The sequence below is a fragment of the Anomaloglossus baeobatrachus genome, chromosome 3, assembly GCF_048569485.1.
Source record: "Anomaloglossus baeobatrachus isolate aAnoBae1 chromosome 3, aAnoBae1.hap1, whole genome shotgun sequence".
NCBI classification, from domain to species: Eukaryota; Metazoa; Chordata; class Amphibia; order Anura; family Aromobatidae; genus Anomaloglossus; species Anomaloglossus baeobatrachus.
In genome coordinates, this window is record NC_134355.1 from 683,460,132 (window position 1) to 683,479,984 (window position 19,853).

Here is a 19,853-nt window from a genome sequence, read left to right on the forward strand (position 1 = left end):
ACACCCTACTCAACACCGTCTACACACAGCAGCCAGATCTCTGTCCCTCAGATGTGGACAAAAAAAAGGCCATTTCCTGCGACCCATGGCAAAGCTAAGAGGTTGACTTTATCCCTCTGTAAGCTCTTGGCTACTGAAATGCTGCCTTTCCGCCTGGTGGACACACAGGGTTTTAGAGACCTTATGTCTGTCGCTGTGCCCCAGTACCAGATGCCCAGTCGCCACTACTTCTCTAAGAAAGGTGTGCCCGCGCTACACCAGCATGTCGCACACAACATCACCACTTCCTTGAGAAACTCTGTGTGTGAACGGGTGCATTTTACCACCGATACTTGGACCAGTAAGCATGGACAGGGACGTTACATGTCGCTGACTGGGCACTGGGTAACTATGGTGATAGATGGTGAAGGGTCTGCTGCACAAGTCTTGCCGTCCCCACGACTTGTGTGTCAATCCTCTGTCTGTCCAAGTTCCGCCACTTCTTCTGCCTCCTCCACCTCATCTGTGTCCTCCACCTCTGCCCCAAGCCTGCCTGGTCAGGCCACCAGCGTTCTCACTGCGCAGAAGGAATCACGCACCCCTCATTACTATGCTGGCAGCAGAGCGCAACGTCATCAGGCGGTCTTTAGCTTGACATGTCTTGGGAATAAGAGTCACACAGCTGAGGAGTTGTGGTCAGCTCTGCGGTCCGAGTTTAATAAATGGTTGTCTCCACTCAACCTGCAGCCTGGTAAGGCCGTGTGCGACAATGCTGCAAACCTGGTTGCGGCCCTTCACCTGGGCAAGGTGACACACGTGCCTTGTATGGCTCACGTGTTGAACCTTGTTGTCCAGCAATTTTTAACACACTATCCCGGCCTAGATGGCCTTCTGACCAGGGCACGAAAACAAGCGCCGCAGCTGAGCGACTTGCATCGCTCCAGAAGTCTTTCGGCCTGCCGGTTCATCGCCTGAAATGCGATGTGGCGACACGCTGGAATTCCACTCTCCACATGTTACAGCGACTGTGGCAGCACCGCCGAGCCCTGGTGCAATACGTCATGACGTATAGCCTGGGCCAACAAGATGCAGAGGTGGGGCAGATCACCCTGATGGAGTTGTCTCAGATCAAGGACCTATGCACCCTTCTGCACAGTTTCGACATGGCGACGAATATGTTTAGCGCTGACAATGCCATTATCAGCATGACAATTCCAGTCATTTACATGCTGGAGCACACGCTAAACACTATTCGGAGTCAGGGGGTGGGACAACAGGAAGGGGAGGAACTACAGGAGGATTCATATGCGCAAGACACAACAACATCACCAAGGTCCAGACGTTCATCATCACCAACGCGGCAGGCATGGGACCATGGGGGACAGGGATCAACAAGGGCGCATGGTAGCAGGCGAAATGTTGTGGAAGGTGCAAGAGAACATGAATAAATGGAGGACGAACTGTCCATGGACATGGAAGACTCAGCGGATGAGGGAGACCTTGGTCAAATTTCAGTTGAAAGAGGTTGGGGGGAGATGTCAGAGGAAGAAAGAACGGTTAGCACCTCTATGCCACAAACACAGCGTGCACTTGGTCCGCATGGCTGCGCAAGACACATGAGTGCCTTCTTGCTGCACTACCTCCAACATGACCCTCGTATTGTCAAAATTAGAAGTGATGATGACTACTGGCTTGCCTCACTATTAGATTCCCGGTACAAGTCCAAATTTTGTGACATAATTCCAGCCATAGAAAGGGACGCACGTATCCAGGAGTATCAGCAGAAGCTGTTACTCGATCTTAGCTCGGCTTTTCCCCCAAACAACCGAGCAGGTGCAGGGAGTGATTCTCCCAGTTGTAACTTGACAAACATGGGATGGTCTCGTCATCTTCAACAGTCTACCCGTACCAGTAGGACTGTATCTGGTGCTGGTAACAGCAATTTTATGGAATCTTTTCATAATTTTGTTAGACCCTCCTTTGCAAGGCCACCAGAGACAACAAGTCTGACACATAGTCAACGGCTGGAGAGGATGATACAGGATTATCTTCAAATGAACATCGACTCCATGACTTTGCAAATGGAGCCTTGCTCATTTTGGGCTTCAAATCTTGAAAAATGGCCAGAGCTCTCCACTTACGCCTTGGAGATTTTGTCGTGTCCAGCTGCCAGCGTTGTCTCTGAACGCGTCTTCAGTGCTGCTGGGTGTGTGCTGACAGATAAGTGCACGCGTCTGTCCAGTGACAATGTGGACAGACTAACGTTCATCAAAATGAACAAGTCATGGATCCACAAGGAATTTACTACCCCTGTGTCATCCTGGGGAGAGTAAATGCTTGTGGATTTGGAATGTGCTTGATGCAAATCAAAACATCCTGTTTGCAACTAGGGCACAAGTGCTGCCACTGATGGGGTGTCTGTGTGGCCCAATTTTTTAAAAAAAGGGAGACTCCGCTTGGAGTAACCCTTACTTACATTGTTTTTAAAAATGATCCAAGATGAACAGAGCTGGGATCAGGAAAGACTTTGCTACCTACCCCGGTGTCATCCTGGGGACGGTTAAGAATGGCGTATTTTTGAATGTGCTTGATGCAAATCTAGCTGTGAAGTGTACAACTAGGGCACAACTGCTGCCACTGAATGGGTGGGTGTGTGTGGGGCACAATTTTTTGGAAAAAAGGGAGACTCCGCTTGGAGTAACCCTTGCTTACATTGTTTTTTAAAAGGAGCCAAGATGAACAAGTCATGGTTCAGCAAAGACTTTGCTACCTACCCCGGTGTCATCCTGGGGACGGTTAATTATGGCGTATTTTTGAATGTGCTTGATGCAAATCTAGCTGTGAAGTGTACAACTAGGGCACAAGTGCTGCCACTGAATGGGTGGGTGTGTGTGGGGCCCAATTTTTGGAAAAAAGGGAGACTCCGCTTGGAGTAACCCTTGCTTACATTGTTTTTTAAAAGGAGCCAAGATGAACAAGTCATGGTTCAGCAAAGACTTTGCTACCTACCCCGGTGTCATCCTGGGGACAGTTAAGAATGGCTTATTTTTGAATGTGCTTGATGCAAATCTAGCTGTGAAGTGTACAACTAGGGCACAAGTGCTGCCACTGAATGGGTGGGTGTGTGTGGGGCCCAATTTTTGGAAAAAAGGTAGACTCCGCTTGGAGTCACCTTGCAGTGTTTTACATGATTTTAGAAGGGCGTGCCATGCCTATATCTGTGTCTCGTCTTCTTTTTCCTCGTTACGCTCTTTTGTTTTCGCATGAGAATTTGTTCTTGTCACTTTCCCATATGTTTGTGTTGTGTTGTGAGTTGTTTGTCACCTTTTGGACACCTTTGAGGGTGTTTTCTAGGTGTTTTTATGTGTTTGTGAATGCCTGCCATTGTTTCCTATGCGGTTCGAGTTCGGTTCGTCGAACGTTCGACGAACCGAACTCGAATGGGACCTCCGTTCGGCGAACCGAACTTGAGCCGAACCATGACCGGTTCGCTCATCTCTTTTCAGGGTATCCTCACAAAGCAAAGGGAGAAGCCTGACAGGCGCTTCGGTAACCGAAAACTCATGGCGTCCCGGTACCCTTTTGCCTCACCTGCCCCTAAGGGCTGGGCCGATCCGCCCTCGGTTGACCCCCCGGTCTCCAGCCTTACCACAAAGATGCTCCTGTCTTTACCCGATGGTTCTTCCATCAATGACCCGACAGACAGACAGGTGGAGCACCTCGCCCGCTCTGCTTTTGAGGCTGCTGGTTCCTCCCTCTCGTCCTCCCTTGTCTCTGTGTGGGTCGCAAAGGCGATCTCGGTCTGGGCAGAATCCCTTAACGCTTCGCTTGAGGAATCCCAGTTCACTCATACCTTCACAGAGGTAACAGCTCAAATTGCCGCTACGGCGGAGTACCTCATCCAGGCCTCCATGGACGCTGCTACCTGTACAGCATTTGCCGCCTCAAATACCATAGTCATCCATAGAGCTCTCTGGCTCCGTCAATGGCGAGCGGACTCTGCCTCCAAGAAGTCTCTCACGGGCCTTCCCTTTTTTCCAGACCGATTGTTTGGCGAACGTCTGGACAAGCTCATTTCTGACGCCACGGGAGGAAAGAGTACCTCCCTCCCCCAGCTTAAGTCCAGGACGTCCTTCACCAGACTTCCACAGTCCTCGTTCCGCTCTTTTCGTAACTCATTTGGTTGGTCGACATCCCGTGCTGTCCCCGCCACCAGCCGCGGACTACGCAGGGACCGACCTTCTCAGCTCTCCCCGAATCTACTTTGTCATGGCAGCCTAGACCGAAACAGTCCAGGACTAGGGAGACTCGGCCATGATGTTTTCCCCTCTCATGACTCCTTCGGCGCCCCGGAAGACACACTCATTGTAGGAGGTCGACTGCGGCTCTTTCAACACATCTGGGCTGCTGCCTCAGACGACAAATGGGTGTGAGACCTTGTGTCTTCCGGTTACCACATAGAATTTCGGACCCGACCCTCGAGTCGGTTCTTTCTCTCAAACCCCCGAAAGACTCAAAAACGACGCGAAGCTTTTTTCTCAGCAATCCCCTCGCTCCAATAATGATAATACCTGTGCCAGACGACGAGAAGTTCGGGGGTTTTTATTCCAACCTCTTTGTGGTCCCCAAAAAGGATGGGTCAGTTCGACCCATCCTGGACCTCAAACACCTAAACAAACATCTGCACGTACGGAGATTCAGAATGGAGTCCCTAAGGTCCATTATTGCATCCATGGTCGAAGGGGAATTCCTCGCCTCCATAGACATCAAGGACGCATACCTGGACATACCCATTGCCCCAGATCACCAAAAGTTGCTCCGCTTCGCAATTCAGGACTCCCACTTTCAATTCGTAGCTCTACCCTTCGGCCTTGCCACCGCACCAAGGGTCTTCACCAAAGTCATTGCGGCCGCCATGAGCGTCCTTCACGCCAGGGGAGTAGTCGTTCTCCCTTACTTGGACAACCTCCTCATCAAGGCCCCCTCTTTCTGTGACTGCTTAACCAGCGTACAGATCACTGTGGACACCCTATCTCGCTTAGGGTGGCTAGTGAATCTGGACAAATCATCCCCGATCCCATCACGATCCATCACCTTCCTGGGCATGTCCCTGGACACCCGTCGGGGCTTGGTCCTTCTCCCTCAGGACAAGGCGTTCGCTCTTCAACGAGCGGTACGCTGCCTTCGACGTCCTCCGTCTCGCTCCATTCGATTCAGCATGAAAGTGCTCGGCAGGATGGTGACGGCTATGGAAGCAGACCCTTTGCTCAACTGTACCTCCGCCCACTGCAGCTAGCCCTTCTAGCGGCCTGGGACAAGAGCCCCTTCTCCCTGGACAGACATCTTCACCTGACGCCTTCAGTCAGGTATGCACTTTGCTGGTGGTTTCGGTCCTCATCTCTATCTAAGGGGAGATCTTTTCTCCCAGTGAACTGGCTGGTCCTGACCACGGACGCCAGCCTCCTAGGCTGGGGAACAGTGTACCAGCACCACACTGCTCAAGGACGTTGGACGCCCCAGGAGTCTTTCCTTCCCATCAACATCCTGGAACTCCGCGCAATCTTCCTCGCGCTCAGAGCGTTCTGCCCTCTACTAGCGGGTAGTCAGATTCGAGTCCAATCAGACAATGCGACAGCTGTAGCCTATATAAATCGGCAGGGGGGCACCCGCAGCAAAGCGGCTTATCTCGAGACCCACAAGATCCTCAGCTGGGCTGAATCGACGGGATCAGTGATATCAGCGGTACACATACCGGGGGTAGAGAACTGGGCAGCAGACTTTCTGAGTCGCCAAGGCCTGGCTGCCGGAGAATGGTCTCTCCACCCAGATGTGTTTCTACACATCTGCACTCGCTGGGGCACACCAGACGTGGACCTAATGGCCTCAAGGTTGAATGCAAAGGTACCCGCGTTCATAGCCAGGTCACGCGACCCGCAGTCCATCAGCGCGGATGCTCTAGTCTGCTCCTGGCACCACTTCCGCCTGCCTTACATATTTCTACCTCTACCCCTGCTGCTGCGGGTAATCAGGAAGATCAAGGCAGAGGGAGTCCCAGTGATACTGATAGCACCGGACTGGCCCAGGCACGCCTGGTACGCCAAATTAGTACAAATGCTCACAGATGCACTGTGGCACCTTCCAGACATCCCAGACTTGCTGACCCAAGGGCCCATTTCCCATCAGAACTCCAGAGCCCTGAAGCTGACGGCATGGCCATTGAGACCTGAGTATTAACAAGAGCGGGATTCTCCCCCGCGGTTATTGCCACCATGATCAGCGCCTGAAAGCCTGCTTAATCCCGCATTTACCACCGTACGTGGAAAATCTTCCTTTCATGGTGCAGGGAAACTAACGTTCAGCCTATGCCTCTGGCCATCCCCAGAATTCTCGACTTTCTACAGTCTGGCTTGCAAGTGGGGTTGGCTCTCAGTTCCCTTAAAGGGCAGGTCTCAGCACTCTCAATCTTCTACCAATGCCGCCTGGCTCAAAAACCGCAAGTCAAGACCTTCCTCCAGGGCGTTTCCCAACTAGTTCCCCCATACAAACAGCCGCTGGAACCATGGGACCTCAACCTCGTTCTGGACGGTCTCCAGAGGTCTCCCTTTCTCCCTTTGAACCCCTCAAGGAATCTTCCCTTGCTCTTCTGTCCTGGAAGGTAACATTCTTAGTGGCAATTACGTCCATCAGACGGGTTTCGGAGCTGGCAGCACTCTCTTGCCGCGAGCCTTTTCTGATCTTTCACCAGGACAAGTTTGTTCTGTGCCCCCTTCCGGATTTCCTTCCAAAGGTTCTTACCCCATTTCATTTGAACGAGGACATTGTCCTGCCTTCCTTTTGTCCACACCCGGTTCATAGCGACGTCGCTTCTATGTCACCATTTTCTGTGACGTTGCAGCGACATCCCGTCGCTGTCGCTGTGTGTGACATCCAGCAACGAGCTGGCCCCTGCTGTGAGGTTGTTGCTCGTTGCTGAATGTCCTGCTTCATTTTTTCATCGTCGCTCTCCCGCTGTGAAGCACACATCACTGTGTGTGACAGCGAGAGAGCGACGAAATGAAGCGAGCAGGGAGCAGAAGCCGGCGTCTGGCAGCTACGGAAAGCTGTAACCACTGTAAACATCGGGTAACCAAGGGAAGACCTTTCCCTTGTTACCCGATATTTACCTTCGTTACCAGCCTCCACCGCTCTTGCTGCTAGTGCCGGCACCTGCTCTGTGCACATGTAGCTGCAGTACGTGTGACGCCCTGGGCTAGCCAGGGGTCACAGGTCACAACACCACCACACCCTACACCCCAGTTAGGAACACCTAGGCTAACCAAAAATCCTTGTCGCCTTCCTCCAGGGGCTGATGTCCACACCAGGGGGTGGGCCAGGCGGTTGGCTCCGCCCACCGAGGAGTTCACAGCCCTGGAGGTGGGAGAACCAGGCAGATAGAGTTTGGACAGGAAGAAGAACGGAGTCAAGTGAGGGAAGTGAAAGTGAGAGGAAGCAAGATGAGTTTAGGAGGAGGAAGTAGAAGGAGGTGAAGTTGAGCTCAGGCAGAGCTTGAGTGAAGGAGTGAAAGTGACAGTTGTAAAGCCTGAAGCTGGTCCGGGTGTGTGCCCCGGACTGAGAGACAGCAAGGTCAGCAGACGGCGGTGATAGTCCGCAGGGGTGACTGCTTGGAGTTTTCTGGAAGGACCGCGGACGGGTGGTGGCCCGGCGGTTTGGAGCGGTATACGAAGAGCAGTCAGCACCAGGGCAGGGGCCTTTCGGATCCTGGCAAGGCTAGGAGTCGCCATAATTTGCCAAATCCGTCAGTGAAGGGGACGACTGTCTCCCAACAACCAAGTCCCGATTGAAGGCAACAGTCCAACCGTAACAGAGAGACACCGCCACCGCCAGGGCACCAGTTTCTCAGGTGCAGGAAAAAGGGACCCTCACCGTCAACTACTGGGGAAAGCAAGTGCAGCCGTCCGTGGGAACCGTCTTTCCAGCCGTGTGTTTTACCGAGATCTGTGTCATGGTCTCAGGCTGAGTGAGTACCACAGTGCCGCAAGGCACAGAGCTGCTCTCGCGTCCCTGCACCCCACCAAGCCCTGCATCACCCACCCCATCACTGGGCCCCGGGATCACCAACCCCTACCCACGGAGGGGCAACACAACAACTGGCTGCTCCATACCATCACTCCCGGGCTTCCCATACAGAGCAGCGGTGGTGTTAACAAATCACCACAATCAGGGGTGGCGTCACGGACAATAAACTATCCCAAATCCCAATCCCCTTTCACTCACGGGCGAGGAGCGCTGCTCCAGTCCCCGGGATCCGGCCCATCGCTCGAGCCACCGAGCAGCGGCAGCAGCAGGCCGCAGCAGCCGCAGCGGCAGCCGGACCCGAGCAGTAGGGAGAGCGCGGCGTTCCCTCCTCCGCCCGCGACAACTTGGCGCGAATAGGATCTTACCGCTCTGCCGTTGAGTAGAGGTGCCTTGTGACCGCCGGAGGTATCCGGCTGAAAAATTTCAGAAGTCGCCATCTTTGGCGCGAAAAGTTCCCGCTCGAGCGTCTTCTCGAGTAGCAGAGGCACGAAGGCCAGGGCCCCGCCCCGATAGAGGAGGGGCCAAAAAGAGGCTAAGGGGGACGCAATGGCGGCTGGCTGCATGTGAATGCAGCTATAAAAGCAGGGATGCCAGGACTCTGCAGACATCTTGTTCCTGGGAGAAGCCGCCAGCAGCATGTGGATGCCGTCCCGCAACACCGTAGCCCCCGCGCCTGGAACCGTGGCGTGGGTGGAGATCCGGACCGCGCAGCTCTACCAACGGCTGCAGGTTAAGATGCAGCTCCTCATGGAGGAGTGGGAGACCGACATGGCGGACGTCATAGCGACCGTGCGGAGACGCGAGGAGGAAGCGGAGGAAGGGAGGGTGAGTGACCCACGCCCCGATGCCCTTGAAGGGCCGGTCATCGCGGCTGCGGGACCCGGTCCAAGCCCTCTCTCCCCACTGCCTCCCTCGCCACCCGTCTCGGAAGCCGTGACCCCGCCATTAGGCCCGCTACCACCGCAACCGGTAGCGATACCCAGCATGCCCGCTCAGGTGGGCTGACCTGTAGCCAGAGCCCGTAGTCGACCGGAGGTGTTGCCCTGGAAGGCTCCGAAAACCGAACCGGTGGCGTCTCCAGAGAAAGTCCCCGAGCCGGAGCCGATGACCCGCTCCGTGCTGAAGGCCCAACTGCGGAAAGCCCCTGTGCCCATCCCCCACACCTCGGCTGAGTTGGCCCGGGTTGCCGATGCAAGGCAGCGTCTAAGGCCACGTCACCGCGGGACCTGTCGCCCAGAGTACCAGCAGTGGGCAATATCCAACAAATCTTGCGGGGCCAGACCCGTGCGCCGGAGCTCGCAGTAGCGTCGTACTGGGACAGGGAGCCGGTACCGTTGGGCCTGGAGATCGGTGAGAGGGATAGGAAGAAAGCGGAACTGGTGGCCCGTGCAATCTGGGAAAAAGAGAGTCTCTGTCAGGCAACGTTCCGTGTCCGGGGGCCGCTGTACGAAGAGCAGGTGAGGCGGTTTGATGTTCGCCGGGGCTATGGGTTTATATATGAACCGGGCCTGGAGGCTGAAGTGTTTATAGCCCGGCGGGATGTGAATGCCCACCTGCCTGAGAAGCATCCCGGCGTAACTTGATGCCGGGCGACATCGTGCAGTACACCCGGCACTGTGGTGAGAGGGGGTGGTTCGCGCTGGACGCTAAGCTAAGGGGCAGCCAGGAGTCCCGAGTGAGCGCCGCGCCCCCTCCCCAGGTGATGTTGAGGACTCAGAGTAAAGGCAGCGGAGTACCGTTGCACCATCCCCGTTGGGACCACCACTGAGTTTTGTTTTGAAAGTTTTAAAAGTTGAAAATGATGATAAGCAAAAATGATAACCGAACAGTTACCAGATTGTCTGACCGTGATTGAGAGAACCGGCCGTTGCCAGCACTGTTGTCCCTGTGGGGACCGTTTAAAAAGTTGCATGAGGAATTGCTCATGAACAAGCCCGTGAACTTGCAGGGCAACCACAAATGTTAGTGGCATGTAAATAAGTTGTTTTACCATTACCGTTTCCGCAATTGCCTCCTCCGGAGAGGCAGGTTGGAGGGAGGGCCCACAGCAGAGCAGGCTGGGGCCCAGCCACCACAGGAACTGGTGGCTACCCTCTGGAGGGGAAGGACAGATCCCGCTCGGGTAATTTGTGCTGGACTGGGGTCAAGGGGTGCTGCCTGGGCTTTAGGGGCAGCATCAGGGCCAGGTTGCTTGAGTGGGGGAGAGCGGAGACCGTAACCGTAAACCGTTTGCAACGTTTAAGTACTGAACCTCCCGATGTGGGATGATGTCATAAGTTGTTATGTTTACCGTTTTACCTTTTATATATTTTTCAGAAAATAAAACCGGTGTTGGACGGGCAGCCCGCGGACGGTCTGCATTTTGCTATGGGGGAATGTGACGCCCTGGGCCAGCCAGGGGTCACAGGTCACAACACCACCACACCCTACACCCCAGTTAGGAACACCTAGGCTAACCAAAAATCCTTGTTGCCTTCCTCCAGGGGCTGATGTCCACACCAGGGGGTGGGCCAGGCGGTTGGCTCCGCCCACCGAGGAGTTCACAGCCCTGGAGGCGGGAGAACCAGGCAGATAGAGTTTGGACAGGAAGAAGAACGGAGTCAAGTGAGGAAAGTGAAAGTGAGAGGAAGCAAGATGAGTTTAGGAGGAGGAAGTAGAAGGAGGTGAAGTTGAGCTCAGGCAGAGCTTGAGTGAAAGAGTAAAAGTTACGGTTGTAAAGCCTGAAACTGGTCCGGGTGTGTGCCCCGGACTGAGAGACAGCAAGGTCAGCAGACGGCGGTGATAGTCTGCAGGGGTGACTGCTTGGAGGTTGCTGGAAGGACCGTGGACGGGTGGTGGCCCGGCGGTTTGGAGCGGTATACAAAGAGCAGTCAGCACCAGGGCAGGGGCCTTTCGGATCCCGGCAAGGCTAGGAGTCGCCATAATTTGCCAAATCCATCAGTGAAGGGGACGACTGTCTCCCAACAACCAAGTCCCGATTGAAGGCAACAGTCCAACCGTAACAGAGAGACACCGCCACCGCCAGGGCACCAGTTTCTCAGGGCCAGCGCCTGCGGGCAAAGTAGGGCTCCTCCGGCCCATATCCAAGCCGGGGAGCGGGTTACCGGTGGGAACCCATCGCAACCATCATCATCTTAGGTGCAGGAAAAAGGGACCGTCACCGTCAACTACTGGGGAAAGCAAGTGCAGCCGTCCGTGGGAACCGTCTTTCCAGCCGTGTGTTTTACCGAGATCTGTGTCATCGTCTCAGGCTGAGTGAGTACCACAGTGCCGCAAGGCACAGAGCTGCCCTCGCGTCCCTGCACCCCACCAAGCCCTGCATCACCCACCCCATCACTGGGCCCCGGGATCACCAACCCCTACCCACGGAGGGGCAACACAACAACTGGTTGCTCCATACCATCACTCCCGGGCTTCCCATACAGAGCAGCGGTGGTGTTAACAAATCACCACAACCGTGGGTGGCGTCACGGACAATAAACTATCCCAAAACACCAATTCCCCTTTCACTCACGGGCGAGGAGCGCTGCTCCAGTCCCCGGGATCCGGCCCATCGCTCGAGCCACCGAGCAGCGGCAGCAGCAGGCCGCAGCAGCCGCAGCGGCAGCCGGACCCGAGCAGTGGGAGAGCGCGGCGTCCCATCCTCCGCCCGCGACATACGCATCGGGTAATTAACCCTATGTGTACCGTAGCTAGGAGAGCAAGGAGCCAGCGCTAAGCAGTGTTCGCGGCTCCCTGCTCTCTGCACTGTGACATGTAGCTGCAGTACACATCGGGTTAATTAACCCGATGTGTACTGTAGCTAGGAGAGCAAGGAGCCAGCGCTAAGCAGTGTGCGCGGCTCCCTGCTCTCTGCACATGTAGCGACGTTATGATCGCTGCTGCGTCGCTGTGTTTGACAGCTAAGCAGTGATCATAACAGCGACTTACAAGGTCGCTGTTACGTCACAGAAAATGGTGACGTAACAGCGATGTCGTTGTCGCTGTCGCTATGTGTGAACCCAGCTTAAAGGTCTCTGCATTCATTAGACCTTGTCAGAGCTCTCAGATATTACATATCCAGGACATCCCCCTTTAGGAAAACGGACTTTTTTGTCATTCCTGAGGGGCCTAAGAAGGGACAGGCAGCTTCAAAGGTGACGCTGGCTTGCTGGATTCACGCTGCGATCCAGGAAGTCTACCGCTTGCAACTCAAGCCCATTCCTACTGGGCTGCAGGCTCATTCCATGCGAGCAGTTGGAGCTTCGTGGGCCATTCAGCATCAGGCTTCAGTGGAACAGGGGTGTAAGGCTGCGACCTGGTCTAGCCTACATACGTTTTCAAAGCATTACAGAGTCCAAACCCAGTTTTCAACTGAGGCAAATCTGGGTAGGAAAATTCTGCAAATGGCAGTAGAGCACCTCTCTCAGTAGGCGTTCCAGGCTGTCTGGGACTGGTTCCTAGTCCTTGGGTTGTGCTGTCTTCTTTTATGTTTCCCACCCATGGACTGCTTTAGGACGTCCCATGGTCCTGTGTCCCCCAATGAGGCGTCAGAGAAAAACAGATTTTTGTGTACTCACCGTAAAATCGTTTTCTCTTAGCCATCATTGGGGGACACAGAACCCACCCTGTTGCCCTGTTGGGCCTTGGTTCTCTCAGCACCTTATTTGGTTATGACTCTTTTTTTCTCATGTTCCTCTGTTGAGGTAAGTTTTTACTGTTTTTTTCTCCTACTGCTTGTGTACTAAAACTGAGCTTGCCTGGCCCGGCCAGTGGGTGTATACTGCAGAGGAGGAGCTATGCTTTTGTATCTACTTAGTGTCCTCCTATGGATAGGCAGCATAACACCCATGGTCCTGTGTCCCCCAATGATGGCTAAGAGAAAATGATTTTACGGTGAGTACACAAAAATCCGTTTTTTTCTATCAACATACCCATATGAGGGCTTTTTTTTACAAGATGAGTTGTACTTTTGAAAGACACCATTAATTCTGCCCCATATTCTACTGGAAAACAGGAAAAAAATTCCAAGTGTGGGGAAATTGCAAACAAAATGCAATTGCACAATATTTTTTCTAATTTACCATGTTCACTATACGGTAAAACTGACCTGGCATTATGATTCCTCGGGTCACTTTGAGTTTGTAGACACCAAACATGTTTAGTTTTTCTTTTATCTAAGTGGTAAAAAAAATTCAGAAATTTGTACAAAAAAAGAACTGCTCTTTTGTCGCCATTTTCCAAGATCTGTATCGTTCCCACACTTCAGGATATGGGGCTCAGTGATGGTTTATTTTTTACAATTTTTGGGTAGATGCAATGTTTTGATCTCGTGTTTGCAGTCTTGTGGTGACCCAAAAAACATAATTCTGATGTTTGGATTTTTTTTTCTCTACAATGTTTACCAATCAGATTAATTGGTTTTATATTTTGATAGTTCGGGTATTTCTGAATGTGGTGATATCAAATATGTGCATTTTTTATTATTGTTTTACTTTCAATGGTTCAAAAATGGGGTGATGTGAACTTTTAGGTTTGTTTTTATTTTTTTCATATTATTAAAAACTCATTACATTTTTATTGATGTTATTAGTCCTTTTAGAGAACTTTATGCCTGCATTGTCCGATCGCTTCTACTGTTCAGAGCTGTGCTTCAGGAGAAATCTTGTTCTTCTGTGAATGCCACCACTCTGTCGTTGCGCAGAAAGTTTATCATGATAGCAACAGGAGTCATCAGCTAACCCCACATAGTCATGGCAACCAATTGGCACCCCATGATCACATCACAGGGCCACCGATGGAGGTGAGGAATGGCGTTTTCCCTGCCAGAGCGTGTTAGATTGCACTGTCTGAGCGTGACAGCGTAATCTAACTAGTTAACAGGCGTAGGTGGATCTCAGATCCACCCACAACTGTTAGTTGAGCATGTTTGCTGATTGTGAGGCCACATTGAAGATGTTTGATAAGTCCTAGGACGTATAGGTAAGTCCTAGGTCCTAAAGGAGTTAATTATTAAAATATATTGTTTATATAGCTATGTGAACTCTTTGCTCCCCTTTTGAAAAAATGTTAGAAATCTGGGCCACTTTTTGAAACTGATTCAGTCTTCTGCACCAGAAATACATGGGATCAGACTTCAGGGCATCTGGTAGAGAAATAACAAAGTGCAGGCATGACTGAACCTGGCTGTTGAGAAGCTGTGACTCTGCTGCATAATATCAGATAAATCATCTGGTCCATCATGTCAGGTATACAGACATTACTTCTGAATTGGTTATTTTTTTGTAGCTGTAATGCTGGCACACATGGGAGGTCCATATAGAGATAAGCGAACCTGATGATCAGTGTTCTGTGTTCAGTACAAAGACAGACTTTTGGCAAACCATGAAAAAAAAATCCTATTTAAAATACCAATCTTTATTAACTCAATTCACTAAAAAAACTGTCAGTGCAGTCACATAAATAGCCACTAAAAGGTGAATGGATAGGTGAGAGGGACAAGTGCGCTAGATATTGATGTTAGAGATATTGGATGGGGGTGGGGGTAGGCTAATACTAGCCCTATGAGTTTCCCCTATCTACCAGCGGAGTGTAAACATCCTAACACTCGGTGCCCCCGCTCCTCGGCGGCTGTCCCTTACTGACCCTCCAATGTACAATACACTACCACCATCACCATCAATTGTGTACGTGTAATGTGCAGGTCAAGTGGTTGTCAGGTAACAACTCTCTATGGTCAAAAAAGCATCACACAAGGTAGATTTGACCAACTATATGATTTAGATAAGGTTCAGATAAAATGGCTCCCTTCAGGGTAAGAAGTATTCTTATATCCCAAGAAACACGTTAATACACATAAACTGAGAGTCATGCAATACCTCAGTGCCTGCACATATATATAGAATTATAGTACTTGTCCATCCCAACGCGTTTCTCCCTCAGGGTATCTGGGGGTTCATCAAGAGATGTTCAGATTATAAGTCTACATTACCGGTAACACAGTGGGAATCCGGTTGTTAATGTGACTGGTGGCGTCACACAGGACCGTACAGTCTGGGTCCTATCTCATTGATGGTGTCAGGATTTTTTCATGGTTTGCTGATTGCTGGATTCCTTCTTGCTACTACTTTTGTGGTATACTTTTAAACACAGACTTTTCCAAGAAAACAGAGTTTGGGTTTGGAGTTCGGGTACTTTACTTGTGTAAACCACTCTCTTGAGCATCACTGCTCTCCGGTGCGCTCGGTGCTCAGCCCAGTGCGAGCCACTTGCAGTGTTTTAATAGCTCATACTGGGGGTAACAACACCATGATCAGATGTAGTGTGCACCACACATAAAAATGGAAAAAAACTCTGTCACCCTCACCCAGAAGTAATCTGTTTATGGCTGGCTGGATGTGAGCAGAGATCCGAACTGCCAATCAGTGACTTTAAGTGAAGTTTAGGTCAAGTCCTTGTCCAGAACCAAACTTTAAACACGTTGAGCTGGACCCGCAGAACCCAAACTTCCATGGGTCCGCTCATCTCTATTCATCTTTGTTAAGGAGACTTTTCTTCCATTTGTAAATAAAAAATGAGGTTCCCATCTTGCAATCCAGAAAGCGTTCTTTCTATGACACACCAGCCTTGGTTTCAAGATTTTTGATTAGTGGTAAAATTATGACAGAGGGGCATTAAGCTCTCTTATATTGTTCAGCATGTAAAGACTAAAAAAGAGCTGTTATTAAGGTTCTGTTAATGCAGTATTTCACAGATCAATCAATTCACAGTCACTGACTATGCAGGTCCAGCACCTCCCTATGTCATGTGAGTCTTTGGCTTATTGACCAGAGACTGACTACTCACATTCACATTTTCCCTTTCATGTGCTTCAGCTCTACAGTTGTACACCACAATCAGATTTATTGCTGCTGAAAAATCCTAAAATGGTGCTGCTTGTCTCTTATACATTACCTGTAACAGTCCCCCTGATTAGCTATATTAGACCATATGATGCGATGACTGCAGTGGATTATGGAGAAGAATCCATGACTGCATCTGACTTTGTTAGCCCTCTTTCAGCATATCCAGCAATGTGTGAACTGTTGCCATACTTTTCTTTTCTTGCAATCCTTCCTATTCAAGTTGCAAAGTGTTTGCATTAGCCAAATTAGGGAAATCTAACTCAAAGATTCTCCACCGATCGATCTCATCTCCAACATTTGCCGACATTACAGCTTTGATTATTGGGCGTGATGGGTGTCGGTACCTGACTAATATGATATAGATGATGGGTGTGATGGTGGGATTTGGGGGGTTGTGGATCATGTTGTGTAGGTTCATATTTTAGGCGTGGTTCACTGTCCATTCTGTATTCCTTGTGTGTAAATTGTCCTGTTTGCAGGTCTAATCCCTCCAATGCCAGGTTTTTGTTCCTAAGTCTGGGGGAGGGGGCTTGGGATCCACCTAAACTTTCCGCTTACCTGAAGAATTGGTCAGTCAGGCTGGGAACGACAAGAGAAGAAGCAAGACTGATCCTCTGAGGGGGAAGTTGACACCCCAGAGAGACTGTTAGAAACCCCGATTTCCCTGGAGAAGGACTGCTGGAGGATTGTGACTCATCTCCGGGACATTTATGCCATTACTGGACTATTTTACCCTCTGTGTGGTGGATTATTTGATGGTCATTCTATATTGCATGGAATAAATATGCTTTGGATTGTTCACTCAACTCTCACTCTTTTGATAGGGTGATGTTGGAGAAGAACCCCGTCACAATAGGCTATCCTAAGAATATGCCATCAAAATCAAAGTCACTCACCCTTTAAAAGGTTGGAGAGCTATAGTATAGGAGTAGCCACATGACCTATGTATATAAGGAAAAACTTTCAATTAATCTGATAAGACTTTAATCAGCATTTGTTCAGTGTGGCATCAGATTTTCTTTAACATGGAGACTTTTTTTTGTCTACGTCTTCTATACTCTGTAAGTTCAGGAAAATTGAACCGGAAATGGATGTCATCCGAATGCAGTCAAATTTTTTTCATGGACCTTAAAACTTGCATTGTGACCCATGGATCAAAATCAGACATGTCTCCACCTGGTCCAAGGAAAAATATTAGAGGTGCACAGCCCCATAGACTATCATACCTATGAGTGCTATCCATGAAAACCATAAATGACAGTCATATGAGAAAATTGGCAGTGTGCATGAGCATTAAGTGACTATGGGTAAATGTAACCTTACAACAACTATTAACAGTAAGTGATTGAGCAGGTAAACATAATGTAAACTAAAGAAAATTATATAATTGGCAGCATTTTAAAGCATAAAACCCATGAACTAGTGAGCCTCAACGGATTTAATGTACAGTAGATGCAGACTCCAGGTTTTTAGTTGGCAAGTAGAGGCTAAACAAAGCCTAAAAGGGTGGTCTGAAGGCAAAGTCATTTTCCTAAAGCTCTATTTGATGCCATAATCTAAGCTATTTTCTTATATACTTGCTTTAAAAATTCCCTATCCTTCCTTCACTAATCTAACTGCTTTATTATTTTTTTTCAATTCCTGTCTGATGATGTTTCATTTGAGAATTCCCAGAACATATTGGAATACTCAAACAAAGCATCATCAGAGCAGGGGGAAGAGGCTGCTGTTACTGCTGAATCCTCTATCCCCTCCTTGAAATGAAGCGTCATCAACGTCGCTCGTTTAGGGACTGCTCTGTCCCAACACACTGTGGACTATATATTGAGCACAGCACATACTCTTTTATCGGGTTTAATAAGCCAGCAGCAGAGAGGTTTCAGAATAAGCAGCAGAGACCAGTGACATCACCTTCAAGGGTGGCACTAGTCTCCGGCATGCCAGGTATGATGGCTCTGTTACTGGTTGATTACTATTCATCTAAGCTGACAACAGAGCAATGTGCATTTATGCGATCTGCACAGCATGCAGGGACAGAGGAGGGATGAGTCCCTGAAACAAATGTCACTGATGATGCTTTGTTTAAGGGAAGGGGTCAAAGAATGCAGCAGTGACTGCAACCTCTGCCTACTTGTGATGCTATAAGGGATAAAATCCAGCAAAAATAGTAATGACTACACGGGAGGATAGTCAGAGACTAGTTTCGGCATAAGCCTTCTTCCTGTCTGAGTGGCGTAGCTCTCTCACACAGCATACTAATGAACCACATTACGATTTGCATAATTAACCATTGCAGGTGATCAATAAGGAGTGTGGAACACCTAGTTTGCTGGAATTAAAAAACATTTTTTTTTTTTTTTTTATATGTGCATATAACAGAGGGAGACAATCATAAAAACACTACCTCCCGAGTAGTCATTATGGGTATAAAAACATTCATAAGGATACAAATATAAATGTAAGAAAAAATACATAAACCGAGTGATATTGAACAATTGCATAAATATGTTTAAATTTAAAGGGATCACGGAAAAAGTACCTTCAATCAATATTATCTTTAGTAGCATGAAATAAGATCGTATCTGAGGTTTAAGGGCGGCTTTGCACACTACGACATCGCAGGTGCGATGTCGGTGGGGTCAAATTGAAAATGACGCACTTCCGGCATCGCATGCGACATCGTAGTGTGGAAAACCTAGATGATACGATTTACGAACGCAAAATCGTCGTAATCGTGTCATCGGTGCAGCGTCGGCGTAATCCATAATTATGCTGACGCGACGGTCCGATGTTGTTCCTCGCTCCTGCGGCAGCACACATCGCTGTGTGTGAAGTCGCAGGAGCGAGGAACATCTCCTACCGGCGTCACCGCGGCTTCCGTAGGATATGCGGAAGGAAGGAGGTGGGCAGGATGTTTACATCCTGCTCATCTCCGCCCCTCCGCCGCTATTGGCCGCCTGCCGTGTGACGTCGCTATGACGCCGCACGACCCGCCCCCTTAGGAAGGAGGCGGGTCGCCGGTCAGAGCGACAGTCGCAGGGCAGGTGAGTGTATGTGAAGCTGGCGTAGCGATCATGTTCGCTACGCCAGCTATCACACAATATCATACCTGCGACGGGGCCGGGGACTTTCGCGTGCGACATCGCAGCATCGGCTTGCGATGTCGCAACGTGCAAAGCCCGCCTAACTGTGTGGGAAAGTGTGTTTCCAGTCAGAAGATCCATTTGGATTCTCTGTTGAATAAAATTATTTTTATATCACCACCACGGGTTGAGGTAAAGACTTTTTCAATGCCATAGAATGTAAAGCCCTCTGCGTTTCTATTGTGCTGTTGGATAAAGTGATTGGATGCAGCAGAGACTTTCAGAGCATTAGTATTTGCAATGTCGGATAAATGTTTCCTTATACGAACTTTTAAAGCACAAGAAGTGCAGCCTATATATTGCAGATCACATATATTACAGTGGATGCAGTATACAACATAGTCCGAGTTGCAATTAATAAAGCTGTGGATGTTGAAGACTTTTTTGTTCACAGTGGAATGAAATGTGTTTTTTTTTATTTATCGCAAAGGCGCAGCATTTGTAGACTTTTGCTCCGCATTTATAAAAACCTTTCAGTTCTAGCCAGGTTTTGGTTTTAGGTTTTTTTTCAAAGAATCTAGGTGATAATAAACTACCAATAGAAGGTGCTTTTTTTTAAATAAATCTAATCTGATGTTTTTTTTAAAATTTCTTTCAGTTTATTATCTTGTTCTAAAATGGGGAGGTATTTCTTGATGACTTCTCTATATTGTGGACTATAAAGGGGGCTTTACACGCTACGATATCGTTAATGTTTTATCATTGGGGTCATGTTGTTAGTGATGCACATCCGGCGTCATTAACGATATCGCAGCGTGTGACACGTACCAGC